The sequence below is a fragment of the Phocoena phocoena genome, chromosome 8 (assembly GCF_963924675.1).
Source record: "Phocoena phocoena chromosome 8, mPhoPho1.1, whole genome shotgun sequence".
Taxonomy (NCBI): domain Eukaryota; kingdom Metazoa; phylum Chordata; class Mammalia; order Artiodactyla; family Phocoenidae; genus Phocoena; species Phocoena phocoena.
Window position 1 is genome coordinate 66,584,850 of NC_089226.1, and position 16,761 is coordinate 66,601,610.

General features: G+C 50.4%; 1 protein-coding gene across 1 annotated transcript in view; it reads left to right on the forward strand.

Annotated features, from left to right (window-relative positions):
- Positions 1-16,761, forward strand: part of MICAL2 (microtubule associated monooxygenase, calponin and LIM domain containing 2) — a 219,913-nt gene that overhangs the window by 23,836 nt on the left and 179,316 nt on the right. The window contains exon 2 of the mRNA XM_065882902.1: positions 4,733-4,803. The gene's annotated coding sequence lies outside the window, so the exon portion shown is untranslated. The remainder of the gene's footprint in view (positions 1-4,732; positions 4,804-16,761) is intronic.

A 16,761-nucleotide genomic window follows, 5' to 3' on the forward strand; every position in this document is an offset into this window, starting at 1 on the left:
TTAGTTGCTGAGCTCTCTGAGCCTCAGTCTCCTCACCTGGAAAGTGGGTTGGATAAGCATCCAGCTCCTAGGGCTGTGCTGAAGGTTAGATGACATCGTACCAGTGAAAGGGTCATTTAAGGGCTCAGACAAGATAATTCCTCTTCCCTCACCGGCCCTCTAAATAGAGTTGTTTCAAGGAGCTGCCCAGATGTTTTTCTGTACCACAGTGAAGCCAGTGGAAATCAACTGTCTCCTTATTTCTCTCCTTGCCTTTTCCTATTGCTCATGGCCAGGGGGACCCATATCTGAGGCTGGGTTCCCAGCCCAGACCCGCAGGACTGGGCTATGTACTTTTTTTGGTTCCAGCATCTTCCTCTCCCAGGAAGGGCATTGGTCCAAGGGCTGTGGGTGGCTCCTCTCACCTCAGTTTGTGGAGACGCCTTGCTGCCGTGTTTGCTTTTCCCTGGCTTCCTGGGTCTCACTGAGAGTGTGCAGCGGGCTTTTCTTCCTGGGTGGGATTTAGTGATGATAAAGCAGACAGTTGTTGACTGCTGCTCTTAGTGGGGACTCTTTGGGCTTCAAGTGATAGGAACCCAACTTGAATGAGCTTAAGCAAAAATGGGATGCCTCGGGGGCTTCCCTGGTGGCGCAGTGGTTGAGAGTCCGCCTGCCGATGCAGGGGACGTGGGTTCGTGCCCTGGTCCGGGAAGATCCCACATGCCGCGGAGCGGCTGGGCCCGTGAGCAGGGGCCCAGAGCCTGCACGTCCAGAGCCTGTGCTCCGCAACGGGAGAGGCCACAACAGTGAGAGGCCCGCGTACCCGCCCCCCAAAAAAAGGGATACCTCGGAAGGTTCTAGGGGAGGTACAGAGACTCAAAGGATGCACTGCAGAATCCAGCCCCAGAAAGAGAACACCCAGAAAGGTGACCTCCAGCATCCCTGGACCAGCATCCCCTACCTAGTCCATGGATACAGGCAGCTCCCAGCTGACCCCACACAGCCCTGTACCTGACCCAAGAGGATCAGGCCTTCCCCAGGAGTTTTCAGATTGGAACTTGGCCCAGCTTGGAGCACATGCACACCCTTTGTACCTAAGAATGTGGCCGAGGAGGAAGGATACTCTGATGAACCTGTCTTGAGTCCCATGCCTACCTTTTAGGCTGGTGAGTGAAGGGTGGGGTGGAATCTGTTATTGGAACAAAGGGAGAAGGATGCTAGTAATATTAATAATTAAGCAGAAGGTGAATATTTTTAATTTTAAAAAAGGAATTTTATTTATTTTTTGGCTGCATTGGGTCTTTCTTGCTGCACACGGGCTTTCTCTAGTTGCGGGGAGCAGAGGCTACTCTTCGTTGCAGTGCACGGGCTTCTCATTGCGGTGGCTTCTCTTGTTGCGGAGCATGGGCTCTAGGCACGCAGGCTTCAGTAGTTGTGGCACGCGGGCTCAGTAGTTGTGGCTCGCGGGCTCTAGAGCGCAGGCTCAGTAGTTGTGGTGCACAGGCTTAGTTGCTCCGTGGCATGTGGGATCTTCCCGGACCAGGGCTCGAACCCATGTCCCCTGCATTGGCAGGTGGATTCTTAATCACTGTGCCACCAGGGAAGTCCTCTGGAGTTGAATTTTTATTGAGTGCTTACTTTGAAGTAAAAATTATTCTAAGCTCTTTACTTACAGGCCTCATTTAATCTTTACAATCAATCCTGTTTTATACACGAGGAAGCTGTGGCACAGACAGTTTAAGCACTTTGCCTAAGGTCACATAGCTCGCTAGTAGGAGAGCAGGGATTGAACCCAAGCAGATTACTCCCAGTGTGCTCCTAACCGCCCACTCTGATGCAGAGATACAGCAGATGCCATCTCCGAGCACTTACTCTAAACTAAACACCGGGCTGTCCTTTACAGCATTATCTCATTTCATCTTCAGAACAGCCTTGTGGACTAACATTATCCCCATTTTTAGATAAGAAACAGGCTCACAGAGATGATGTGACTTGCCTGGGGCCACCTGACTAATTTAAAGTGACAGAGCCGAGACGGGAACCCAGGTTCGCCTGATTCTGGGGCCTGTGCTGGTGAACACTTTGCCGGGTAGCCTTTGTATTCAGACATTCCTCTTGCTCTCTCAAGTGCTTCCCTGGCAATTGGGATGAAGAGCGGTCCTGGCTCAGCATCTGAGCCGTCATCCTCTGTGCCGAGGGCTGGGCGTGGAGAGCTCTGCTTGGTGCACACTGCTGAGGGGCTGGCTTTGTGGTTCTGAGCTGGATTTGGTGTGTCTCACACTAACTCATGCCAAACGCTTCTTGAACAAGCCCTCAGTGCATCTAAGCTCTGGATTTCTTCATTCCACCATTCAACAAATACTGATGGAGTGCCTAGTGGGTGCCAGGCCCTGTTCCAAGGGCTTGGGGTTCCTCAGTGAGTCTCTGACTCTATGGAAGTAGGAAGGCCCCCAGAGTTCCTCTCACCTCCCTCGGGATCCATGAGGTCACTCAAGCTCACAGGAAACCTTTCCTGCACCACCTAAGTCAGGCCTACAGGGACCTGGAGACCTCATACGTCTTTGCTTGGGATTGGCATGATGGCAAATCTGAGAGCAAAGATTGTTTCCTCATTCCGATTGACGACAAAGGACAGCGCGTCAGGGAGCAAGCGTGGGCGTGGACCCCCCGGCCAGCTCCGCTGTGAGTCCCAGGCTGCTGTGGTCAGTATGGATTGAGGCTGGGCCATGCCTCAGTTCTGCCCTCTGTGACGTGGCTGTACTACCTGCCTCACTGGGTTGCTGGGAGGATTATCTGGGATAGCACATGCTAACCACCTGTCGTAATGCCTGCATGCGGGTTAATCCCTCTCCCTCTTTTTAACAATAGGCTAGCTTCATGGGTGTCTCTAAAAGTCAGGTCCTGTGGATGGGGGCAGTTAGAAGGGGTCCTTGGTGAGGATATCACCAATTAGTTCAAGCTCCTCATTTTGAAGTTAAGGAAACTGAGGCCCCTCGAGGGGAAGGAAGGTGCTTGGCCTTAGGACCTTCTGGTTTAGTGGAGTTAAAGGGAGCTTGAAGCATGTTTGGCTGTAGGTCAGATGGAGGGTACAGGTTGGCCCTTGGAGTGGCTGGATCGCAACGTGTGCCCAGGCCTATGTGGGAATCTGACTGGTGGTTAGCCCTTGTAGACTGGTCCCGAAGTGCCCACCTCCATCCAACTATGCAACAGCCCAGGCAGAATCTCAGAGAGCCCCTGTTCCCTGCTGTTGGTCTCAGTAACATCCCAGGGTTGGTAGGGGCTTCCGTTCCTGACATCTTGGGAGTAGGGGCAGCCCCTGGTTCTCATACCTGGCTAGACCGATAGCGGAATTCTGCACCAGAATGTCCAGCTCCCTGACCCACTGCACCCAGAAGCTTCCCTTGAAAAGCAGGGAGGCAGATGGGTGGAGACCTCCTGACTCTCTGACTTCTGGCTCAAGGCAGCAGCACAGAGCCTCTAGCTCAGGCTGGTAGAATGTGGCCAAGGCAGGCCAGCCTGTTGGTCAGCTGCCACGGGCTGGAGAGGTGTGGCTTGATAATGATGATGGGGATGGAGATGACTGCAGCTTCCACCCAGGTGGCTGCCGTGGGGCGTGCGGGCCCATCGCAGCGGTGCTGGGACACCTCTCACCTCAGCCTGGTGGGAGATACCGTGAGCACTGGGTCAGCCCGGCCCGGGCTTGAGTCCTGCCACTCCCTGGGGCCTTGACAAGTGCCTTCTGCCCTCTAAGCCCCTATTCCTGTCTGTGAGGAGCCACTGAGACAAAGCATGTCTGATCGCTAACAGTGCTCGTTCCATGCATGGCCAGTGCTCAGTAAATAGTTGCTTTTCTCCCATTAATAGTCTGAGGATTCTGAACAGTGAGTCCCAACTCCTAGGCTCTAAATACAGCCTTCTGTGTACTAGAGAGAATACGTATGTGTTTCTGTGGGCAAGTAGCCCTGCCACCTTGCCGAGCAAAGTGAGCGTAAGTCCACGGAGTATGGCGATTGCCTCTTGGCGATCTCAAATCTTACATGTCTTTTTCTTTTTCTTTTTTTTCTTACATGTCTTAAGTTTTGTCCTTTTGAGGCCACCTTTTAGAAAATTGGGATTGTGAAAGTAAATCCTTAAAATTTTTGTAACTCCAGGCTCCATTTTCCAAACAGGTGTAGAAGCATTTTCTGCAAAACAAGTGGGATGTAACCAGATCACTAGGGTGGTCATTGGAAACCAAAATCAGAATTTGTTTAGGAAACTCAGCCATAATCAGATAGTCCACGCTCATGACTTCCTAATTTATTCAGCCTTTTGGACCTTTCCACCTTGGAAATATGACAAATTTTACATTGGTGACTTGTTACCAAGTTTTTACACCAGCTTGATTTTACTTTCCTCATGTCCTAAGCTTAGAAATTCTGGCATTTTTTACTTTTACTGGAGCAACGAATGAAGCGTTCTTTTCCACATCCACCTCACTTTCTCTGCAAGCCTTTGTGTAGAGGTGTGATAAGCCTTAGGGTACCCAGCCAGTGGCAGACAAAGGAATGTGTTTACGCGTCTCATAATTCCTTTCTTCACATGAAAAACTTGGAGCAGAAGAGACATTCTCTCTCCGTTTCCTCTTGTTGGGTAAAGTGTTACTACGGGACAGAGTGCACAGCATGTGGGAACCTCTTGGTGGGGAGAAGAGAGGAGGCTGTAATGTAAGATAATCTACTTGACATTCGTTGTTGGGCTCTTGTTTTTCAAGGAATATGGCAACCTGTGCATGGCTTGTCCTGGGAGGAGCTGACTTCAGTCGTTGTGATGCCTAAGAATCAAGTAAGTAAGTCACAGTGGTGGATCTCTTTTCTGCCCTTGAGTCGCTCCTGGGGGGCTGGCTTCAGGCTTTGGAAAGGATAGGGGTGCTTGCACTCTTCCTTCAGGCCCGAGTGAATGTGACCCCTATGAAGAAACAGTGGCTGGCGAAAGCCCTCTGTCTTTGCCTACCACCTCCAAGGCCGCACAGCCCTCCCACGCTGTCAGAGAAGGGAGTGTGGCAGGGATTGAGACTGAGATGTGTTTGGGGACATGAAAGACCTGTGTGACTCAGTGGGCTTTGAGTGGATGGAATCTCTGTCCCTCTTCCTCTCAGCTGTCCTGACTCCACTCCCAGCTCTGATGCTGTTTCCGTCTCCTGCTGGCCCAGGTCTGTGCCAAGACAGGAATCTGGCCGGGTAGCTTCTTCAGGGAGTGACTTCCAAGCATGGTAGACCGTTGTCCAAGAGTTGCAAATATGATCACAGCATCTTCCTCTGCTTGGGTTCCATTGTAAGCAGAGCAAACCTGTTCGTATCTTTCCATAAATTCAGCAGGTGCATGGAGGCATAGGGTCTGGAAGACTCCGTGTAGGTGAAAAATCAATGACTTGTATGGCATCATCACCCTTATGAACTATGTAAGAGCCTTCCCACTGCTCTCCTGGCCCTACTCTGTCCCCTTGCTCTGTCCTCTTCAGTGCTGCCAGAGACCTATCTCAAAGACATGTCTGCCTGTCACTCTCCCACTGGCCTTCAAGGGCCCCTCCAGTGACTTTCCAGACCATTTGTCCAAGAGTTGAAAATTTCCTCTCCTTTCCACCCCAGCTCCAGTCCCACAACTCCCGGAACAGATCTCCACATCCAGGACACGTGTTCCCTCTGGGAAGCTTCCCTCACTCTCCCAGCAAAGTTGGGGCCTCCTCCTCTCCACTCCCCTAGCGCTTTGTTCAGATCTCAGGTGTGTCACTGGCTGAGTCGAGTTTTGTCCACTCGTCCGTCTCCCCCACCAGCTGTGGAAGCCTGGAAGGCAAGGATCCGTCTTCCAGCCTTCCTGTCTGAGCTGGGCAGCGCCAGGGCTGGGCACATGGCAGGGGAGCAACAGTGTTTGTTGGCTCAAGGAGTTCAAGCCCTGAGGTTTCTTCAGGGCTTTATGGCTCACAAAGTCCTGTCTTCTGTCTCGTGCGGGCCTCGTACCTGGGGAGGGGTAGTCAAGTCATCCCCATTTATTTTACAGACATGGAGGCTGAGGTCTGAGCTCTCAGACTATAGGCTGTTAAGGTCCAAGACCCACATCTCCTGTGAACCAGGCTAGTTCTAGTTCTGGTTTCTATAACCAAATTTTATAATTAGAGAGAACCCAAGAGGTTATTTAGAGCAAACCCCTCATTACCTGATAGGGAAACTGAGGCCTGGCCTGAGGATATTTTCTCAAGGTTGCATGACCCACTGCTGTCCAGTGGAGATTCGGAAGGCAGGTCCTAGATTTCCAGTCTAACTTTCTTTCCACACCCCTTCTCTCCTCCTCTGCCTCCCTTCTGTATACAGCCGTCAGAGTACATTTGGGGACCATCTGTCTGCATTTACAGGAGGGTGAAGAACTTACAGAATGCCCTGAGTCAGAGGGAAGGTAGACATGAATAAAACTGACCCTGCCTCAGGAGCTTCCCTGGAGGTGTGAGACCAGGGGGTGGGTGGTGGCTGGGGGCTGCAGAGCCCAGTGGAGGGGGGAAGGAGGGGAGGGTGAGGCTAGGGCAGGGTACAGGCCCCAGAGGAAGGGCAGCCGGCAGGCATGGCTGGGGATTCAGAGGCTGGCCTTGTGGGCACTGAGGATCCCCGGTGGAGGGAGGCTGGAGAGGGCAAGGAGTCCGTGTTGAGATGCTGAGCAGCAGCATGAGAAGGGCTTGGCAGGATCTAGGGGAAAGCTGCTTTCGTAGTTCTGGTTCTTAGTGTCTGGGCAAAGGAGTCCTGATCAGCCAGCCTGCTGGGGCCTGAGAATCCCTCCCTTTTCCCGGAGAAACACAGAAAGTGGAGTGCGTGCATAGAGGAGGGTCGAACGATAGACAATTCCATCATTGTCTGAAATGTGTATGGGGAGGGAAGTGTGTGCATTTCTGGCCGGCTCACCTCTATTGTGCTCAAATGAATTTTGTTTTGTTTCTGATTGACCACACTTCCAGATGGTCTTTTCCCCCATCTCAATCTTAGGGCTCTTCTGAAACGTTCATTCCATCCAGACATGATACAGGACCAGGTTGGTCATGCTTTTTCCAGTTTCACCCTGCCTCTTCTTGAAACTTCCTAGACACACAGACTGGGATCCTGGTACTGACTGCAGGCTCTGTCTCCACTGGCAGGTTGAAACGTACACTTTGCCCAAATTACAGAGAATGTGAATTTTGCCAGATAGGTACCTTGACCTTGAGTTGTTTTCCAAAACATGACCAGGTTATAAACTTCTGCAGGGAAAGTGTGCAGTATCACATCATTATTGTTTACGCCTTTGGCTTACATTACACTCTACATTTCATCAAGATCAGTTCATCTTCATAATAAGTAAATCTTCATTTACTCCCATTTCACAGATGAGGAATTTGACTTAGGCTGTGACCTGCCCAGCGTTAATGTAGCTGTCTATGGGCTGAGCTGGGCCACAGCCCAGGCCTCCTGTTTATAAATTCTCTCATCTTTATACCCTACTAAGCTTCACCCATATGCAAATTTCTGAAGGGCCCAGGACATAAGAGGAACTCAATAAATATTTGTTGAATGAGTGAACTTTGGCTATTTTTTTCCTTTTTTTGGGGGGATGGGGTGGGGTCACTCTTACCCATGAATGGATCCTCTTTGGCAGCAAAGGGAACACTACCCTGTGAAGTATTTGAATTTCTTTCCACGATAAGGAACTAGTGAGTTCTCTTCTCACCCAGCCTCACCTCCGGGAACTGGGTCACGCACACTGAATAATTAATTCCTTGAGTCTTTAACTCCTGATGCTGAGATGATCTGACCAACATTGGTCTTGAAAGGTCCCTGGCAGAGACAGATCCTATTGTTTGTCATCATACACCTTCAGATGACCCATCTAATTGCTCACAGGGAATACTCTTGGCCTAATCAGGTCAGACTTCCAGCAGCTTAATTCAGTTCCCTCCTGCCACTCATCCCCATCAATCTCCCCTAGACCAAAGGAGAGAGATCTTTGTGGGTTATCTTAGGTATTTAGGGTTCTGTAGGGACAGGAAGGCCCACCTCTCCTTTCTCACTCCCCCTCTGAACTCCTTAAGATTTTGTGGCTAGGGCTGGAGAAAGAGCAGCAGACCATGTCAGGTTGGGAAGGAATGCATGGGGCTGGGGAGGCAGTTATCAAAATACCTGCTGGGCCTGCTCTTTCCCTGAGTGACACTTGGGTCATGTTGCTTAGAGTCTGCAGGGGATCCAGCTGGCCTCGTTAGAGCAACCTAATTAGATCTCGAGGTCAGCAGAGTAGAGTGGAAAAAAGAGTAGGCTGAGGTCAAAAGACCCATGATCTGGTGCTGGTTGTTCACAGCTCATCGGCATGGCATGGCCATGGGCCAGTTGCAGAATTTCACCTGCCCTCAGATTTCTTATTAAGGAAGTAAGGGAGGCACAGAGGGTTGTGGCATCTTAAAGGGGCCTCCTAGACTCCCAGTGCCCACTCTGCCTGTCCTCGTGATCAGCACCGTCTTCTCCTCCAGGTCGCCACCTCCTCTGCTTGCTTCTGTAGGCATTTTCTCCTGGACTTTGTAGCGTTGCCTCTCCCCTGCCCCACCGCAAGATATGCCAGAGTGCAGATAAAAACTGCCTGTTGCTGCCGTAGTCTCCTGCCAAGCAGCCTGGAAAAAAAATGTCTAATGATTTGAAAGTGCATTGGGGACCTAGGAGGTACAGGTTGGTATAGGAGGGGAGTGGGATTAACCTGTGAGTGGAAAGAAACCAGCCCAGGTTCTTAGGGGTTGTTGGGATATCCAAGATCTTCATGTCCTGAGGTGCCTGGACTCTGTCCAGTTGTTTGACCGAAGGATACTAGATATGTTCTTAAACACATGGCCCCAAGTTTATCATCTTCTTCCCTGGCCAGGCTGTATGGTCAGGGGTGACCAGACACTCTGGAGCAATAATAGTTGTGGTGGTGGTGGAAAGCTGCTTAGGGGGAGCTAAGAGATGTCTCAGACAAACAACTAACACACAAAGGGCAAGGGTTGAGGAGGGTGGATCTGTCTCTAAGACTGATGATCTTTGGGCGTGAAAGCTGGAAAGAGCCTACAGATCATCTGATTTATTTCTCCAGTTTTATGGGTAAAGAAACCAAAGCCCAGAGACGTGACTTAACCAGACCCATAAAGCAAGCTAGAGGTGGAACCCGAGATGCAAGCCAGGTCTCCTGATTCCCAGCCTTGGAATCACAAACCTGATACAAAGTGGCTATTTCCCCAGTGCCATATTGCCTCCTCTCCGTGGGTTCAGCCACTGCCCTTTCCACTCCTCTCCTTGACCCTGGGCTTGATTGTCCAAGGTGTTATCAGGGCCCACAATAACCTCCTTGTTTATTGAGGCCTAATAAAACCTGGGTGTGACATCACCACGAGGTTGAGCCTTCTCTCACATGTGGGCTGTTTGACTTGTACTCAGGGATTTAACACTGTTGGGTCAGCAGTATTCTGTTTTATGGTGTGGCTTGGGGTGAAAGATTAATGCAAGACAGGAAATGAAGGATCTGATGGCCCAGCCTCAGCAATAGTGGACTCCCGTGGGTTTATCATTCAGACAGAAATCAGCTTTGTTGCTAATCATGCCTCTTTCTGAGACTCTGGAGCTGAGGGCATGAATCAAGTGCAGCCTACACCATCCCTTGCTCTGAGAGGGGGCGCTTTGGGTTAGAGGCTGTCCGCCCCATCACTGTGTTGCTGGCACGTAAACCAGAACAGAAGCCATTGATTTTTTTCTCGAGGGCTCCATTTGGCTCAGCACTTCCTGCTGAGCTCAAGGAAATGTATCGTGAGCTCTTTCCATTGAGCAGGCGCTGGGTTTACATATTTTACCTTGTTTTTCCTCCCTGCGGCCCTCTGAGAGGTGAGCATGGCTGTTAGTTATATCGAGGAGAAAATGGGCAGATCTAGGTTAAATAACTAGCCCACGTCCCACAGGGGCCAGGGCTCAGATGCAGGGGGTCCGATCTTAAAGCCTTTCCTCGCTCCACATTTCACATGGCCTCTCTTTGCGTGGAGAAGGGAGAGCTGGGCCAAGTGGGCCGGGCATTGACTGAGGCATCAAGCATTTATGATGGGACTTCTGAGTGCCAGGCTCTGGGCTTGGTTGTGGGGATGCAAAGGTGAGTAAGACCTGGTCCCTTTATTCCCAGGAGTTCATGGCCTGACCTGGTGGCAGGACAGATGTGTATAGAGTCACAGCCACTGCTCTAAGCAGTGTCATAATGAGTCACACACCAAGTGCTCTGAAAGCACTGAGAAGAGAGCAACACACAGGGAAACTGGCACCAAGCATGTGCTCTGGGACTTGGGTATTGAGGGGTAAGTAGGAGATTGCCAGGCAGAGAAGGAGGCAGAGAGTTTTCCAAGTGAAAGATGTGGCGGTATGAAGGCTTGATTCGGTACTTGGAAGTGAGGAGTCATGGGCATATTTTCTCAGCTGACGTAGAAGGAGTGGAACTTTCAGTTGGGAGATAAGCTGGGGGAGGAGGGGTTTGGGACCAGACCGTTAAGGGCTTTGTAAAACACTTGCTAATTATGTGAGAGTCGTTGAAAGAAACATCAGACCAGCAGAGATTCTCCAGATATGAATTCTCCAGGCGTCTGAAGTACCTTTCCCTGTAGAAATGTTTGTGGGACTTGTGTTCAGACAGTTTGTGTCCATTTTCTACATTTTGTGTCTCACGAACCAGTGGAGGTGTTTATTGATGGCGCTAGGGCATTGGGGTGGGATGGGCCACAATGACAGTTCATATTTAAAATGTCTCAGATTCCTCTTGCCAAATAAGCTGATAGCAGACACCCTTGTGGGTTCATGTGCAGCCTGTCTCTCCAGGGATTGTTTTGCATTCCAGACAAAGCCACACAATAATTCTGCAGCAGCTGGGGGTGTGGGGTGAGAAGGCTACTTAAAGATCAGCGAAAATATATTGCTGTTTTAAAGGACAATATTTACAAGGCAAAAGTATCTAGGAAGTGGATCATTTGCCCTGAGGGTGAGCCAGAATCTTTTAAAAATCCCAACCCTTTAGAGTGAGAAGGGTCTTGGGGAAGAGAGAGAGCCTTTCAGGAACTCGTGCCTCTCTCCTCTCTAATGAACTCCTTGCCGAGGTCTGCCCCAGGAAACCTATTCTGGAAGCAGAACTTTGAGCCTGACGTACCCTTCATGGAGGGGAGGGGAGCAAAAACCTGGAGAGCGATCTGGAGTCCAGGTCTTCCTGGTCTCGTATCACAGTCCATCTTTTGTGGCCCCCTGGGTTTCGTTTCTTTACAAGGAACGAGGAAATCCTTTCTGGGATGGTGGCTGCTCTAGTGAATGTGTTTTTCAGAACATAAGCCCAAACACCTAGAGAAGTGTCCAGCGCCTTCATTCAGCCAACCCAAATGTCTTACATCGGGATGGCAGGAGACTGTCTCCCGAACCTTGACAGCAAATTCACTGGCTCAGTCACATCTTCTGTGGTCCTCCCTGGGGCTGCTCTCTATCGGGGTGTGGGTCAGGGAGGGGCGTTTTGACCCACCGAGTGAGGAATGGCCAAGGCAGTCGCTGGTCCTAGAGTGCTTGTCTCAGCATCTCTGAGCTCACAGGAACGTGGCCTTTGAGTGTCACCTGGAGAGCCAGGTGTCCCTCCCCTCACAGCTCTGCGGCCCCCCTCACACAGGCTCACATCACCCTCCAGGTCAGCCTTTGTTGTTGGTAACGGCCGTTACCAACCTGTCAAGCTAATCATCTCAGAAGTGGGGTCAGCAGCTGAGTGTATTTTAGGGACTGGTTCTGCCCTAATCAGAGAGGCCTTTCTGTATTTACTGTCTGAAACGTTGCATGGTTTTAAAGAGCTTTTGTGAAAACAGTTCATAGGAGACTTCCGTTCCTCTGCATAGTAAGGATGTGGCCCAAACAGTCTTCCTCTCTCCCTTCTGCTCAGACACCTGAACCAGCCCCCTGGTAACGGCACATTTGATGTGGGCACAGAGCCCCTTGGGCGGGTCCGGTGAAGGGAAGAGAGCATTGCTCAGGGCTGTCTCGCCCTGTCGGTCTCTGGCCTGCTCACCCCCCAGAGGCTGCATCTGAGAACCATTAAGCTGTGTTCACTTAGCACATTGCCCGGGACAAGGTAATTGGTATCTGTGGGATGAATATAGGAACAAATACATTACCAGCAAGTAAACCCTCCCATTTTCCAGCAGAAGCAAAAAGGACTGAATATCTCTCAGGCTGAGTTGAGTTGCCCGAGTGCTGTCCACGATCCAGCACGCACTCCAGGAAAGATCCCTCTGGTCCTGGGCACAAAAGGAATTACAGACTCTCCTATCTCCTGGTTTGGGCCTGGAGGGAGGGCCAGAAGAACTTTCATCCACATCCAGAAATTCCCCCACTCAAGACTATGAGTCATATTTTCAAGGCTTAAAACAAGCCTAACATACAAACAAAGAACAGTAACAGCAACAAAGCATGGGAATGTGGGCCCCAGCGAAAGCAAGGTAGAGTCCATCCTGCTGGCTACCCCAGCTTGCCCAGCCCGTCCCCGCTTGGCTGAGCATCCCATGCTTGGACGTGTCTCCCAGGAGCCTCCCGATGCGTATCCTTGTTTTGTCAGACTGCTTTTCTGCAGCACAGGGCTTTTCACATTTAAATCACAGATCCCAGCTTCCCAAGTGTGTTGACATGTCAGTAGGTTTCGAACAGACCATTAGGCTTTTCTGACTCAGGCAGGGCTCACCTGCCCGTGCATGTGTACACACCGTCTCGGAAAGGTTGAATGCAGTTGATAGGCCGTTGTGTGGAGACTGGGGTAATGGGTGTGCCCAGCTGAACTGCCGGCTGGGTGGACACCTCACTGGATGAAACAGGCAAGCATCTGCCCTTCCCCTGCCCCGGGCACACCTGCACAGAGGCCAGCTGACCTCCAAGATCCAGGGAGGTATTATTTACATTGCTAATAACATTAATTATAATACAAACAACAAAGCATGTATAATTGCATATCAGGAAATTAATCCTGAAATTAAAGGCCTATAATTCAAATGAAAAATGTTTTAAGTCTTTTAAGTGAACTCTAAAGGTGGTACAGTGAGAGCTGTTCCATTCCTCCTGAAATAAATTTTTACCGGTAAATGTTCATTCATTCAACAAACATGTACTGATTACCTACTAGGAGCCGACACCACACTGGCACCAAAATTACAAAGATAAAAATCAGTAGACAATTCGTTAATGGGTGAATTAGTCCAAAGGGACATGATACAAAAAGTTGAATTATTTGATTAAATATTGATTGAATGCCAACTGCATACTTAGAACTGAGCTGAATATTCTGGGAAATAGGTAAAAGAAACAAAAGACACTGGCCTTTTCCTTAAGAAGTTTATACATTATATTGTCCAGACAAGCATAATGCACAAAACTGTGTTGGGTTCAAGGCTAAATGAAGTGCCAAATGGCCGGTTCTGTGTCTCATATGACCCCATGTGTGTTATAACGGTCTGTCTCTAGGAATTACTAGATGGTAATTTCTCAGAAGCTGGGAAGACAGAGCTTGTTCCCCTGGTATCCAGAGTGCCTAGCAGTTTCCCCCTTGGACCTCAGGCTGCAGAGCTTCTGTGTGGGAGTAGGCCCAGGAAGCTGTATTTTTGGACACTTCCTAGTGAATCGTGTGGTGTAGAACCAGGTTTGGTGACCTCTGGCACAGACTCTGAGAGTAAGAAGAATGCATGTGAAAGAAGGGTCAGTATGGGATGGGGAAGCTTTTGTGCCTGAAAACTCCGGCTCATCCCTTAAGATCCAGCTCTGGCGCTGCTTCTTTGAGCCTCTCTCCAGGCTGTGGGTCACTCCATCTCCCATCTCTGTGTCCACATGTCTTGGTACCCACCTCTACTGCAGCTCTTAACTATAATTATTTAAAATTGATTCCCTGAATAGACTGTGATGTCAGCACATAGTAGGTCTTCAATTAGTACTTCAGGGCCTGACTTTGCTTCAGAGGATGGGTAAGATTTGAGCAGGGCTGGGAGGAGGAAGGCAGAGACCAGATGTGGAGCATTAAATGGGCCAGTCTGTCTGATGCAGCCACAGGGGAGCCCTAAGACCTTTAGGAATTGAGCCTAACAAGGAAATGGGGGCTGCCTGGAGGGGGCTGACGAGCCCATCATGGGAGTTGGGACTTATACAGTGGGGCTTTGGGAGCCCTGAGGGCTTTATGAACAGTGTGGGGTGGTGCAGACAGGACGGGAAGGGGAAGACGCGAACTGGAGACGAGTTAGGAGGCTCCCGGGGTCATTCTGGTGGTGGTCAGAGAGAAAGGGCAGTCACAGTTCACGCCACCACACAGCCTAAATTTTGTGGCTGCTCTTGATTGGATTTTACCAACAAGCAGTGGTTATTGAACATCTGCCATTGCCAGAGGCACAGGTGCCGGGCCCTGGATATGCAACATCTGGCATCAGAGAGCTCACAGTCCAGTGAGGCAGGCAGACCCAAAAGTAGTTCATGCGATAGTCTGTATGCAACCATCACTGGAACCTCCACGGAGTACAGTGTAGGAGAAGGGGGTGTGGGGAGACCAAGGTAAGACTTCAAAGAAGAGTTGCAGCCAAGGATACTGCCTAGCCTGGCGTCAGAGTTTCATCCTCATGTAACCCAGTGGGGTCAGGACTGTTATTATCTCCATTTTATGGATGAGGAAACTGAGGTTCAAAGAAATTAGGTGACTCATCTAGGCTCACACACCTAGTAAGTGGTGGGTCAGGTTTGTAACAAGTCTGCCTGACTCCAGAGCCCACACTGGGGCCCCTGACACTCTGCCCTAAAGCCGACTGGGTTTTTACCAAGTGAACGGAGTCTGGATGGGCCTTCTAGATGGAGGGACCAGCATGAGCAAAGGCACAGGGAGGGAGGCCTGGAAGAGTTCAGTTTGTTAGGGAGCTACAGATGCAGATGGCTCAGTAGGTCTGGTAGTGGGGTCAGGGAAATGGTGAGGTGGCAGGCTGGAGAGCAGACAAGGGGTGAAGCAGGAAGGTGGGTTTTGTCTTGCTCTGCTGAGATGTTTGGCTCTCACCCTGAAGATGCTCAGGGAGCTGCTGAAGGGTTTGAAACAGGAACAGAACCTGACCAAGTGTGCATTTCTGGTGGAAAGATCTCTCTGGCAGCAGCTCCAGAGAGAGGCTGGTGGACTGGAGGGAGCAAGCAGGAAGGGCATTTATGAGGAGGTTTTGAGAGTTAAATGAGAGGGGAGGCTGGACAGGAGGCAGTGACTGGGGCTATTGCGGAGGCAGTGCTCGGTGACTGGCTGGCTCCTTGAGGTGAGGGAAGGGGGGCAGAGGAGGTGACTCCAGGGGTGTGGCGTGAGAGTCTGGGTACAGATGGTGCTGTTCACTGAGGCTGGGGGTGCCAGGGAGGTGAAGGCGGAAGGTAAACTGACCACATGTCAGGTCTCTGCAAGACAGTCAGGGGAAGAGTGTAATTGGCATTTGAATACAGGTCTGGAAAGCAGCTGGAGGTTCACGACAGAGGGATAGCTTGATGGGTCATTGGGATGTAGATACTGGTTGATCTGTGGGTGTGTTGAGGTCCTTGAAAATGGGAGGAGTGTGCAGATCAGAATCTGGGGAAATTTCAGGGGCATTCAGAGAGAGATGTGTCTGCACAGACTGAAGATGGGAGAGACCATGGGCAAGATAAGGTCCAATAAGTGACAGTTAGCTGTAGCCACAGAGTTGGTGGTGGCCTTGGGCATGATGCCTAGGTGAGCTATGTGTGGGAGGGGGAATGAGACTGTGGCAGATTAGAGGGTGAGTGGAAGTGAGGAAGTGGACATTGCCAGGCTAGACTTTCCTACTGGGAACCTAGACTGTGAGGGGAAGGAGGGAGAGTGCCATTATTAAGAGCAAATGTAGATCTAACTGTGGTTGAATTTGTGTACATTTTTGAGACTGATTTCACATTGTTAAATTCACACATCCAAAAAAGAACAAAAAACACTTTTGTTAGGCAATGAGTTCTTTTTTTTTTTTTTGGTTTGAAAAAATGTAGTTACTTGGCACAATTCTTCAAAATGGGGGAGCCTTTGGAGGACAGACTCCATAAGACACGGCTGGGCTGTGAGCTTCTGGGGCAGGGACTGCTCTGTGGTTGTCCTGGGCTCCTGGGTATGGTATGTGCAGAGCGAGCAGGCGTTGTTGAGAAATCCTTTTCAAGTTCGCTTTTCCATGACTTTTATGCCTCCTCCCCAGCATCCTTCTCTATCCTCCAGACTGATCACTAGGGTTGCAGTCCCTGAGGCCTGAGCTCAGCCATCCAGACACAAAGGCTCACCTGGGGGGTGACTTTAAGGGTGTGCTGGGCAAAGACTCGGTGGAAAATATGCTTTAACTGTCCCATCTCAGCTTAAGGTAGATAAGGGGAGATGATCACCCTTACCACCTATGTGAAAATGCCCCTATTTCTGCTGCGGTTTGGCTTGGGCTACCTCGGGTGGTGGGTGTTATCCCCAGGGCAGTGGGCTGGAAGGACGCTGGAAAAGCACATCCTGAGCCCGCCCCACGAGAGGCACCTTCATGTAATTTTCACAGGGACTCTGTGTTGTTTGTGACTTGCTCAAGGGAATGCTGGGGAGTCGGAAGTCCACGTTCTTTCCACCACACCACATAGGCTTCCAGGGGCTTCCTGAGGGCTCAGGGGGTTATTGAAACCAAGGAAACGACTAGCCTATCTGTCCCATTCTCTTGTCTTATTATAGGGTATATAATAAGGTATA